Source organism: Rhagoletis zephyria, unplaced genomic scaffold (genome assembly GCF_001687245.7).
Source record: "Rhagoletis zephyria isolate East Lansing unplaced genomic scaffold, Rhagoletis_zephyria_1.1 Rzeph_scaffold_00421, whole genome shotgun sequence".
NCBI lineage: Eukaryota > Metazoa > Arthropoda > Insecta > Diptera > Tephritidae > Rhagoletis > Rhagoletis zephyria.
Genome location: NW_016157505.1, coordinates 257,054 through 268,934, shown reverse-complemented (window position 1 = coordinate 268,934; position 11,881 = coordinate 257,054). Strand labels below are relative to the sequence as shown.

At 37.9% G+C, this 11,881-nt stretch overlaps 1 protein-coding gene across 2 annotated transcripts in view; it reads left to right on the top strand.

Moving 5' to 3' along the window:
- The first annotated feature begins 9,695 nt into the window (after nucleotides 1–9,695).
- LOC108359614 (diphthine--ammonia ligase) overlaps nucleotides 9,696–11,881 on the top strand; it is a 176,657-nt gene continuing 174,471 nt past the window's right edge. Inside the window, exon 1 of one of the 2 annotated variants that reach the window (XM_017611543.1) lies at nucleotides 9,696–9,897. The gene's annotated coding sequence lies outside the window, so the exon portion shown is untranslated. The remainder of the gene's footprint in view (nucleotides 9,898–11,881) is intronic. The other variant, XM_017611541.1, reaches the window with a different exon arrangement.

The window sequence follows — 11,881 nt, the reverse complement described above, 5'->3', positions numbered from 1 at the left end:
GCGGCAAAAGTTCAAAGCGCGTTAGCTAGACTGATGGCAAATGTAGGCGGTCCAGGTCAAAACCGCAGAAAACTGCTAACAAAAGTTACTGAATCAGTTATAATGTACGCGGCCCCCGTCTGGGGTCATGCACTGCAGCAAAAGTCCTATGCTAAGCTTGTAAACTCTGTTTTCCGTCTTAGTGCCCTGCGCGTTTGCAGCGCTTTCCGGACAGTTTCGCATGATGCAGCCCGCGTCATAGCTGGTATTGTGCCTGCCGATTTGTTGGCTAACGAAATCCGGCGTACCTATATGACGGCCCGAACAAAAGGTAGAGCCCTCTCAAAACCCGAGATCGCGGCCGAACGCCAAATAAGCCTATCACTATGGCAGCAACGCTGGGCCTCGTCTTCCTCTGGGCGCTGGACTTTCCTATACGCAACGTTACCGACATTGCCGAAGAAGCTATTAAGGGTAAGCGTTGAAAAATTGGGTCCAAGGAATATTTTGCTGTAGTCACCCTAGATGTAAAAAATGCTTTTAACTCGTTGAGCTGGTCGCACATTATAAATGCGTTAAAAATTATTCATACACCACAGTATTTAATTAATATAATTAACAGTTATCTATCTAATAGAGTTTTGTCCTACAACACGGAAAGAGGCAAAGTAAGCTATAGAGTCTCCAGAGGAGTTCCCCAAGGTTCCGTCCTTGGCCCACTTTTGTGGATCATAGCCTACGATGGCGTATTGCGTCTACCCATTCCAAAAGGAGTTAAAATAATTGGCTATGCCGATGACATCGCTTTGGTGGTTGTGGCTAAAGACATAAATAGGGTGCAAATGGCCACAACAAATGCTTCCAAAATAGTCATCGACTGGCTTACAGCGAGGGAGCTGAACTTAGCAATCGAGAAAACAGAAGGTGTACTCATAACAAGTAGGAAGAAAAAAGAGACCGCAACCTTGAATATAAACGGGTATGTCTTTGATATATTACCAGCAGTGAGGTATCTAGGCGTAATGATTGATGCAAGGTTATCTTACAAAGTTCACAATTAAATGGTAAGTACAAAAGCGGCAAAAGTTCAAAGCGGGTTATCTAGACTGATGGCAAATGTAGGCGGTCCAGGTCAAAACCGCAGAAAACTGCTAACAAAAGTTACTGAATCAGTTATAATGTACGCGGCCCCCGTCTGGGGTCATGCACTGCAGCAAAAGTCCTATGCTAAGCTTGTAAACTCTGTTTTCCGTCTTAGTGCCCTGCGCGTTTGCAGCGCTTTCCGGACAGTTTCGCATGATGCAGCCCGCGTCATAGCTGGTATTGTGCCTGCCGATTTGTTGGCTAACGAAATCCGGCGTACCTATATGACGGCCCGAACAAAAGGTAGAGCCCTCTCAAAACCCGAGATCGCGGCCGAACGCCAAATAAGCCTATCACTATGGCAGCAACTCTGGGCCTCGTCTTCCTCTGGGCGCTGGACTTTCCGAGCATCGAAGCTTGGCTATACAGATCGCATGGCGAAGTTGATTTTTATATGACTCAATTGCTTAGTGGCCATGGCTGCTTTCGACAGTACCTGCACTATTATGGTCACGATGACTCGACGGCATGTAACATATGTGAAAATATCCCGCAAACCGCTGAACATGTACTTTTCGAGTGCCCTTCGTTTTCATTAGAAAGGGAGAGATTAAATTCTTAGACTCAAGATGGCCTGAGTTCGGAAAATATCATTGAACACATGTTGAAAGATAAAAAAGTATGGGGCACATTAAAGAATATAAGCAGAGAAATAATGACAAAGCTAAGGATCAGAGAGCAACGCCGCCGCTTAGAAAGAGGAAATAGTTGAAGTTACTTGTGTTCAAAATTTCTTCTTTTATCTTATTTTTTGCATTTCTTTGCAGGTAAACCCTGTGAACACCAAAACGCTCCTGAACCCCTAATCACATTAGTGGATGGGGGATTATGGAAAGGGCGGTATGACGTGGGGCATGTTTATGCCACGGCCGCACCCCGATGTAATACGCGAGTGGTTCCGGGGAGGTGGCTTTTGGAGAGTTTCGCACGGGCCACTTGATGGATAGTTTCCCTATCCCAACGTCCGTTAAAAAAAAAACATACATACATACTGTCTACCAGTACACACAAACTAACATAGCAACAAGACTAAAAGCACCCCTATGTACATACATACGCATACACGAAGCTTGCATGGCAAGCACATACAAATTTCGCAAACGCCAACTTGGATAATCATGCGCACCAGCATATGGAAGAAATTCGCTACACAAAACACATAACGCGGAATAAGCCCACTCACTTTTCAAACAGCTCATACAAAACCAGAGCTAAAGCTGCCAGAATGAACTGAACCAGCATCAGTTGTCCGTAGGTAAGCACGGAGCGCATCCTGGGCTTCGGGCCTATTTGGGACGCTCTTGGGTTTCCTCCTAGGAGGAAGACTGATTGGTTGAAGGGGGTTGCAAGGGGGGGAATACCCCTCAGGCAACAGGGGGCGTGGTCCGTTTGGGCTTGCCCAATTCCGAGCACCCCTGCCTGCTTGCGATACCGCGCGGCTAGCGGGCGCTGAAGGGGGGGGGGAGGCGAACCACCTCCCTGCAGCGCCTAACGGCCACGAATACATATGGGGGGGACTGGGCAACCTTTCGATGCCCTGGGGGACCGCACTACTCATCAGTTGTCCGTAAGGATGACCAATCTGGACCGTCAGCACCGCTACCGTCCTAAGGCCGAGATCGCTACCGAGGACCGCCCGCTATTCACCGTCATCGAGGGCCGCCGCAATAATCATCCCCACCGCTAGGGCCCGCACCGCTGTTCTAATAACCGGGGGCCGCTATTATTACTGCCGCCCCAAGGCCGACATTTCTACCGAGGACCACCCGCTATTCACTGTCATCCAGGGCCGCCGAAATAATCATCATCACCGCTAGGGCCCGCACCGCTGCTCTAACCACTGGGCCGCCGCTATTACCACTTCCGCCCCAAGGCCGAAGCTACAACCGTGGGCCACCCGCCATGATCGCCGAGGACTGCGAACGCTAACTATCGCTAACCAGGGCCGCTGTCAGCGTTGCCACCACCAGGGCCCGCTGCTTCTGTCTTCATCACTGGGCCGCCACAATTATCGTCGCCCCAGGCCGCCGCTACTACCCGTCACGAGTACAGTAATCGCTACTGCGAACGTCATCCATCGTCGTCCAGGACCGCTGTCACCGTCGGAGTTAAAAAGGGCCGCATTCGCCCTTTGCCACAATCAGGGCCGCGTACAACACCACTGCGGGAGGTCGCTGCCGCCCTCATCATTACCTGGGCCACTGCCAACGTCACCGCTTAGGCCGTCACCGACACTGCAAGGGAACTGCAGGCAGCCGTCGCAGTCGCTGTCACAAACGCCGCGACTGCTCTCATTGCCACGCTCTTCACTACGACTGACGCGTACCACTGCCAATCTTGATGTCACTAGTAGCACTCCCGTCGCCGTACAATTACCCACCGAATAATCTCCGACACCGACTGCCGACTCTCTCTTTACCTTCCGCTCTCCCCTGCACGACAAGTTGCCGGCCTTCTAGACAGCCGCGTGTGTGTGTGGGTCAGCGTTGCCGCTTTGGTAATTTTTTACCAAAACTGGTAATTTTTTTCTTTTTAGGAGGAGTTTGGTAATTTGGTAATTTTTTTCTCAATTTGGTAATTATTTTAACGTAAGTCTTTTCTTTTAAGTTTTTAATACTAACTTATTACATATAAAAATTTATAACTTTGAACCTTCTGACAATTGCACGAAACAAAAAAATTTGCTTATGTACTTACATATGTATGTATCTACACCTTAAGAGAGCCAAAAATTGAAAGGGCTCTTTAATGTAACTTTTAGTATGAGTTTGCAATATAGCAGGAAACCACCCATTTTTCCCAATATGGCGGCTCGATCACAGCCCCTACAGTCCCACAAATCTGGATTTTGGATCATTTTTACCTGCCGGAACCAATGGTGAAAGAAAATAATTTCACGGGACTAATTAAAAGTTTGCGATTAAGTACGAATGTGACCCACTTATAAAATAGTAAAAGTAAATTTTATCTACCGTTTAACGATACATTTGCTGGTTTCATGTTTTGGTTTTAAGTTATGTAAAATAAATTATGTAAAAGACTATATGTTACAGCCCATTTCCACCAAACGCTTAACTACAGTTAAGAGTTTAGATATTTTCAACAAGAGGTGATCTGCAATGTTTATTTATTCGTTTTTGTTATTTTCCTTTCATTTGCTTGTACCTAATATGAGCAACTACCTCCTTCGAGTTGTAATCTGCTTTTTTCCAATAGGCATAAACTGCAGTAGAAATGAACTATTAAACACCTTTTAAATGTTTATAAATCTCTGAGCGATTTTTTTTCTTTTATGTTTTAGGGCCGATTGTTCAATGTCTGATTAGTACAAATCGGAGGTAGAAGCTCCGAATAATACATTGAACAACCGGCCATTAAAAATATTTGTGAATTGTTATAGTCGGAACACATTGAAAAGGACAACCACAGCTGTAAATTGTTCGTCTTCGTTATCTAAACGCTCAGTCGATGGTGATATGAATTTTTTGAACGCGGCAGCGACATCATGCATTTTTATGAGTTTGTCATAAAAGAATGGGAAGAACTCATTTTTTGGTCGAAAAATATAAATAGATCTAAGCTGGCCACAATCCCAGACGTGGTGTATTATCTACATACGTCGAAAAATAATTTCCAATTTGTTTAGAATATTATGCTCATAAAAATTTGGTAATTTTTTTCTGAGTTTGGTAATTTTTTTTAGAGGTTTGGTAAAAAAATTCAAAATCTTTGTGGCAACACTGGTGTGGGTGTGTTCGACTTAATACACAAATCATTGTGTTTTATTTGGTGGGGGTTAGTGGGACCTTCGCTGGACTCTCGAGCGGCTGAGCATACCTCAGCCTTCGACAAAACCCACCTCATAAACTAAAAAACCAAATGTATTTAAATTAGGATACTCCAGATCTAACTTTTCAATGTACCCAATATAATGATTAGCCAGACTGATTGGAGAAAATAGTAGAAAACATTACTAAACAATTTAAATTTGTAAGAAACCAAATGTAATTCAATTACGATATTGAAGATGTAACTTTTAAATGTAACCAATATAATTATTAGCAAGACTGATTGGAAAAAATAGCAGAAAACATGACTAACAAATTAAAATTTGTAAAAAACCAAATTCAAGATATTTAACATGTAATTTTTAAATGCAACAAATATAATTTTTAATAGATTAATTTATACGCATAATATCAGTTACATCATTACTACTTGTATATTTCTTCATATAGTCCCTTTGAATAAAGGATTTGTTTGAATTCTATTCATTTTGTTTAATATGTACTGGAATTTCAACGCAACCATGGTTTACTTTGAATATTTGGGAATATTTCTCGATACGATTTTTCTTTGGTCAGAATTTTATGTGAATATTCATTTATTTCATTTTAATATCTAAATGGCATGTTTATTATACNACTAAAAAACCAAATGTATTTAAATTAGGATACTCCAGATCTAACTTTTCAATGTACCCAATATAATGATTAGCCAGACTGATTGGAGAAAATAGTAGAAAACATTACTAAACAATTTAAATTTGTAAGAAACCAAATGTAATTCAATTACGATATTGAAGATGTAACTTTTAAATGTAACCAATATAATTATTAGCAAGACTGATTGGAAAAAATAGCAGAAAACATGACTAACAAATTAAAATTTGTAAAAAACCAAATTCAAGATATTTAACATGTAATTTTTAAATGCAACAAATATAATTTTTAATAGATTAATTTATACGCATAATATCAGTTACATCATTACTACTTGTATATTTCTTCATATAGTCCCTTTGAATAAAGGATTTGTTTGAATTCTATTCATTTTGTTTAATATGTACTGGAATTTCAACGCAACCATGGTTTACTTTGAATATTTGGGAATATTTCTCGATACGATTTTTCTTTGGTCAGAATTTTATGTGAATATTCATTTATTTCATTTTAATATCTAAATGGCATGTTTATTATACCATAATACTATGTCTCCATTGTGAGATTTAATGAAGATTTAGCCCTCTGACGAGATTTGACGTTAAATCTTTTGAGATTTACCATATAAAATTAAATCTCGAAAGGCAGTAGATTTAAGTTAAATCTTTGTCAAATCTTCAATAATATTGATCAATAAGTACAATTTGTTGGATGTGGCAACCACAAATTCACATGCCATAAGTCAAATTACATTTGTGTTTTCAATATACAGCTGAGGACATTGAAATCTAGCCTATCATAAAAACATGAATTTTCGTATTTTTAGGGATTTTTATATTTTTGTTAGTTTGGGAGGAAAATTAGTAATACATATTTACATAACTTTGGTTGTAATAAATTAAGAAAATATTATTTTAAAAACTAAAAATTTAGAAGAAATGTTTTATAGTGATATCATGCAGAGTCTTCCCCGCTTTCTATAAGTCATTTACGCGCTGCGACAAAAAATTTATAAATTTCGGTAATGGTTCTGCTTCGATAACACTGCACCGAACATCCTCTAGAACTCAGTTCGTATTCTTGACATGCCAAAGGCCCACGATTGGATTTTCGGTTCACTCCTATGAATAAGAGAGTTCTACAAAAATTTTTCTTTCCGCAATTTTTTTTTACCGTTTTGACCATTTTTCTTAAATTCGGGAAAATGATTCTTTACACTTTCTAACTATATATTATACATACATATTGTGGCTTTCAGCTTAAATCAAACACGAAAACTCTTAAGAGCGATCGATTTATTTCCAAATAATGGGCTTACTGCAATTAACAAATAGTGATGATGCTTTAAAACAATATGTTTTCTTGCTGCTTGACAAAACCGACTGCAACTAATTTCTAGTTTGCAATGTCCTTTTAAGCGTAATAGTGTCACCAGATAGAACCGTTATTAGAAAACAATAAATGGAATAATATTAACATGCATATGTATTCACTGTCCACATAGATCGAGTGTATGTATTCAATTATGTATTGCGAAAGCGAAAATAGAATAGATAGATAATAACTAATATAGATACATAATACAGTGGCGGCGGTAACACATATTTACCACGAATAAGAAGCCAATAATATTCAGAATTCATATAATGAAATTCCGCTTGGTACCTTCCTTTTATCTGTCTGTATATCAATGTCCGCAAATGTATTTATAAAATTATACATAACTCTACAAGAATTATGTGATGGAAACTAACACATTCTCATTTACCTTACTAACACATTTACAAACTTTGCGTTGGTTAAAAAGAGACAACTAAATAATGCCACAAGTCGGAGGAGGACGGAATACAAATGTTTATATCATATTTTTCACACTGCCCTTTAGAATTTGATAGAAACTTGTAGGTAGCCAGTCACAGAAATATCTATCAGTCTTGCCACTCAAACGATTTGTCAAATGATAGTCACTGTTCTTGCAGGGAAGCAAACGTCAAATATTTAAAAATGTGAACGTCAAACATATCTCGTTGTGGTAATGGAGACGGTTGTGATTTAGCAACTGGATTTATTAAAGCTTAATGGATAAATCTCTCAATGGAGACATAGCATAAAAAAGCTAATTCATTGTCTATTGTGCAGATCAGTGGAATCCGCTTCATATATTTAATTAAACTTAAAAAAAAAACCATTTCAGCACTACCACACTACTTTTCCCACTACCTTTTCAAAAAAGGGGATAAAATGGTTACCCGCTTTCTCTTCCTTCTTAAATGCAACCTTACAAGGCAGTCGATTGACAAAAATGTCAATATTTATCCAGCCTTGTATTATTGAATTATTGGCTGCATTTCTTTATTCATTCTGAACGTTTGGAATAAACTTTTTTGTTTATTTATTCTTTAGAACGTTCCTGATGATATGTTGACGTATATTTCAAACGCATTCTGTTTATTCCGGCTGTGAAATGGGATTATCCGGAATGTATAAAGAAACGCAGCCATGATCAACACAAAATGAGGTTGTTGTTTTGGGTTGCTTCGAGTTGCCGCAGTATTAGCCACAATACCTTTAAAGGGCCGTTTACATAATGCTGAAATTAGTCGAGAACGCAGAACGTATACTTAAACGCAGTCTGTATACGCAGAATTTTGTCGATTACTGGAGCCCTCAGTGTTGCTTACTACACTGTTGCCACTCTTCAATGCCTTTTCATAAACTTACCCTTTCAACCACAATTTTTCGTGCTATAATAGATTGTAACTAAATATAAACTACTTAGTTTTCAACAAAAACCTTATTTAATAGTAAATTTCAAATATTTTAAACATATTTCGAATAGGAACTTATAACTTTTTTACCATCTGCAAAACTGACGAAGTGGCAACCATCTAAAGAAGGAGAAATCAGCTGACACGGAAAAATCTAAATTCCGCAGATTTCTGCGCTACGGGCTACAACTACAGAAAAATTCTGCGGTGTTGAGTTTTCATTTACATGGCGCTTTGGTAAGACAGATCGTGTCAGCTGACTCGGGTTTACGTACCGGTAGGTTTACGTTCTTGACTAATTTCAGCTTTAGACTTCGCTTTGCTTCATAATTCCGCTTTGACAGATAAGTTCAATGCATGATTTTATATGAGTCTTCCTAAATAGAATGCGAGGAAGGCAAAGCGAATCAAAATCATGGCAAACTGTCAACTTTTGCGCGCTTTGTCAATCAGCTGTCTAGATGTATCTTTTCTCGTTAGCTTGCATTTGCATCTATTGCCAAAAATAAGGTAAGTATGAATTATTGTACTATTATTATTACGGGAAACAACAACACCACATATTTTACGGTTAGAAAATGTTTTAAAATGTAGACATCTACATTAGCTTTGATTCTGAATAGATAATTATCACAAATTATCACAAAATTTTTGCTGGAAGGCGTTTCGTAATCCAAAAAACCAGCAGAAACTATCACCTCTATCTCGTTCTTACGCTCTTATTTTTTAGCTCTCCTGCTAATTTCTGCTAGTACAATTTTTACTAGCAGAAACTAGCAGCTGTCAAAATGAATAATCAAAAATGCACGCCAAACATTTTCAATAGTCAAATACACTGATCAGCTGTTTATTTATTTATTTATTTAAACGCCAATCGGCTTTGTACATAACTAAATTGTTGACTAAAAAAGTAATAACAAACGAGTGTGGTTGGTCGCTTAACAGAAAAAACAAAACGGAATGAATGACATTGCAATGTAACATATAATTCAGAGAATTGATTTTAATTTATATTTTAAGCTAGAGTGAGACCCTTCAAAGAAATTTACATTCGGTGCATGTTGGTTGACAAGGTTCGCTATCCTGTTGTACGGACCAAAGGCGACGTAGTTTTTTTTTGCCTGCACAACATCTAGTAGCCTTCTAGTTCGGAGATTTGATACTTTCTGCTAGTTCCGCGTTTCTTTACTATTTCTCTTTATTTCGCTATCTGTTAGCGTAATTCTCTCAATTCTCCCATTCTACTTCTTCCTGATAATTATCTGCTAGAAAAGTGAAGAAACAAAGCCATTTCGAGACACAATTTGGAACGAACTGTGAACACCCCAATTGTTTAGAGATGGCAACATTTCTTAAAATGACAGTAAACAAATGTCAAATCGGTAAATAAGACAAAAATCGACCCAATGTGCGAAATGAAAGTCTGGGAAGATATTTGCGTCAATCGCGGACGTGTTATCAATTCGTTGTCGGTAAAATAAGAAAAGTTGGTTGTATAAGAAAACGGTTTAATGTGATTGCATTAAAATATATATTCAGCCCCATTAACACGCAGTGAAATCTCGGTAAAGTATTATAAAAGTTGAGAACTATGAAAATGCTTTGTATATCTGTGAAATGTGTAATATAAAACTTCACAATTGAATGCATGTATTGCATTATCAGATAAATGCATTTTTAGAAAACATTTTCTAATCTTGGCGAGAACGGGGCGGTGTGGAGTACATTAACTTCAATTGTTTTCCCCAATAACGTTGCAGACACAAGTATCGTCGAAAGTGGGGGCGAATAAAATGTGCTTGTTCGCATATTCTACCTGGATAGATTTTAAGGGGGTTATAGTATGTTTTTTTGTTTAAGAAAATTTTGAATATTTAACCACGAAGTAATGCGCCTAACCAAAAGCAAATCTGAGAGTTAGTGCAATGGGTACTCTTTTTGAATTTGTACAAAGATTTTGGGTTGCCGTGCCTAAACGCGTGAATCGAATCAAAAAACTTTTACACACACTTGTAGACAACAGTCCACGCTTTATTACAAAAATTTAATTTACTAAATCTGCACTGATTTAACAATAATGTCGGTTGGAAATATGGTATTTGTTGCAAATTTTTGTTATAAATTTGTATATACATTTTTATATACAAGATATTTTTATAAAACACCCAGTAACCAAAATAGACATCACTGGGGCAGCAGCCCCAGGTTTACCACACAGAAAGGGAATTCTAGTTACCTCATCCTTTCCCAAGGTTACATCACTGGGGCGGGCATAAAGCGGCGTTCATCCTCCTTCGTTTAGGGGGGGAGGGAGGGGGGGTTTGGGGGTTTTTCTTTCGCTACTTATGGAAGGCCTTCCAGAAGGGCTTTTATAGGACGTACTTCAGAAGGCCTTTTGGAGGAGTTCTTTTAAAGTTGCTTCTTTATTTTATAAAAATCATATATCTTTGAAGTATTTGCTTAAGGTTTATATCAAATATGTGCTATTGCAACTTAAAATATTTGTTTAAATTAATTTCTAATGTTTAATAATATAAATTTATGCATTCGCGTAAATTGTAAATGGATAACCCTTCTAGAAGGCATGCAAGGAAGTACTTTTTACAGCTCTTCTTGGGTAGGCCTCCTTGAATGGCTTTACTCAAGAAGGCCTACCTAAATTATCTTCTGGGTTTTTGATTCTAAAGGTAAAGACCCCACTCCGCACACTCTTATAGTTTTTAAACGACTTCCAAAAAAGGAGGATGTTATCAGTTCGTCGGAATATTTTATTTTTATTTTATTTATTTTTATTTCTTTTTCTATATATGTATGTTACCGCATAACATTGGACCACGTCAACCGATTTCGATAATTCTTTTTGCATCGGAAAGGTAGCGTCTCGGGGGTGGTTCCCTACTAATCTGGTTCGATCATTGGATCATGAAATATATACATACATATATATATATATGTATATATTAGGGATGCCAAAATATCAGGAAAATTGGGATCCCGGGATTTCGGGATATTTTTTAGGTAATCCCGGGATCCCGGGATTTATCCCGGGATCCAAATTGAGTAATAAATTTTATGAATATGAGTAAAAATTCAATATCTGAAAGCATTTAAACATACCATGAAATAAAACTATTTAAAATGTACGATAAACTAATTGTTAAACTCATATATCGCTAGCATAGAGTGAAAAGTTGCTAACTTCACTTTTAATGAAAAATCATATTTTGATATAGGAGGCTAGATAAATTAATATTGCATCGTTTCGAAAAGGGTAAAGGTCGTTGTTTTATGTTTTCTCGTTTATATTCAATGAAAGAAAAATTAGCTAAGTCCGAAAAAAGCTCCGAAAATTCGATAAGGCCAAAAAAGTTCGAAATCTTTTAATAAAGATCGAATCCCTCTGATTCGTATGGAGTTTTGCTTTGCTTTAAACAGGCAAAATGTTGTATTCAAAGTTTTGCGAAATACTTGAAGAAAATGGCTATACGAAGTTTTTTCCTCTCCTGTACAATTTTTAAATTGGGACTTAGCAACTTTGCACTCTACGCT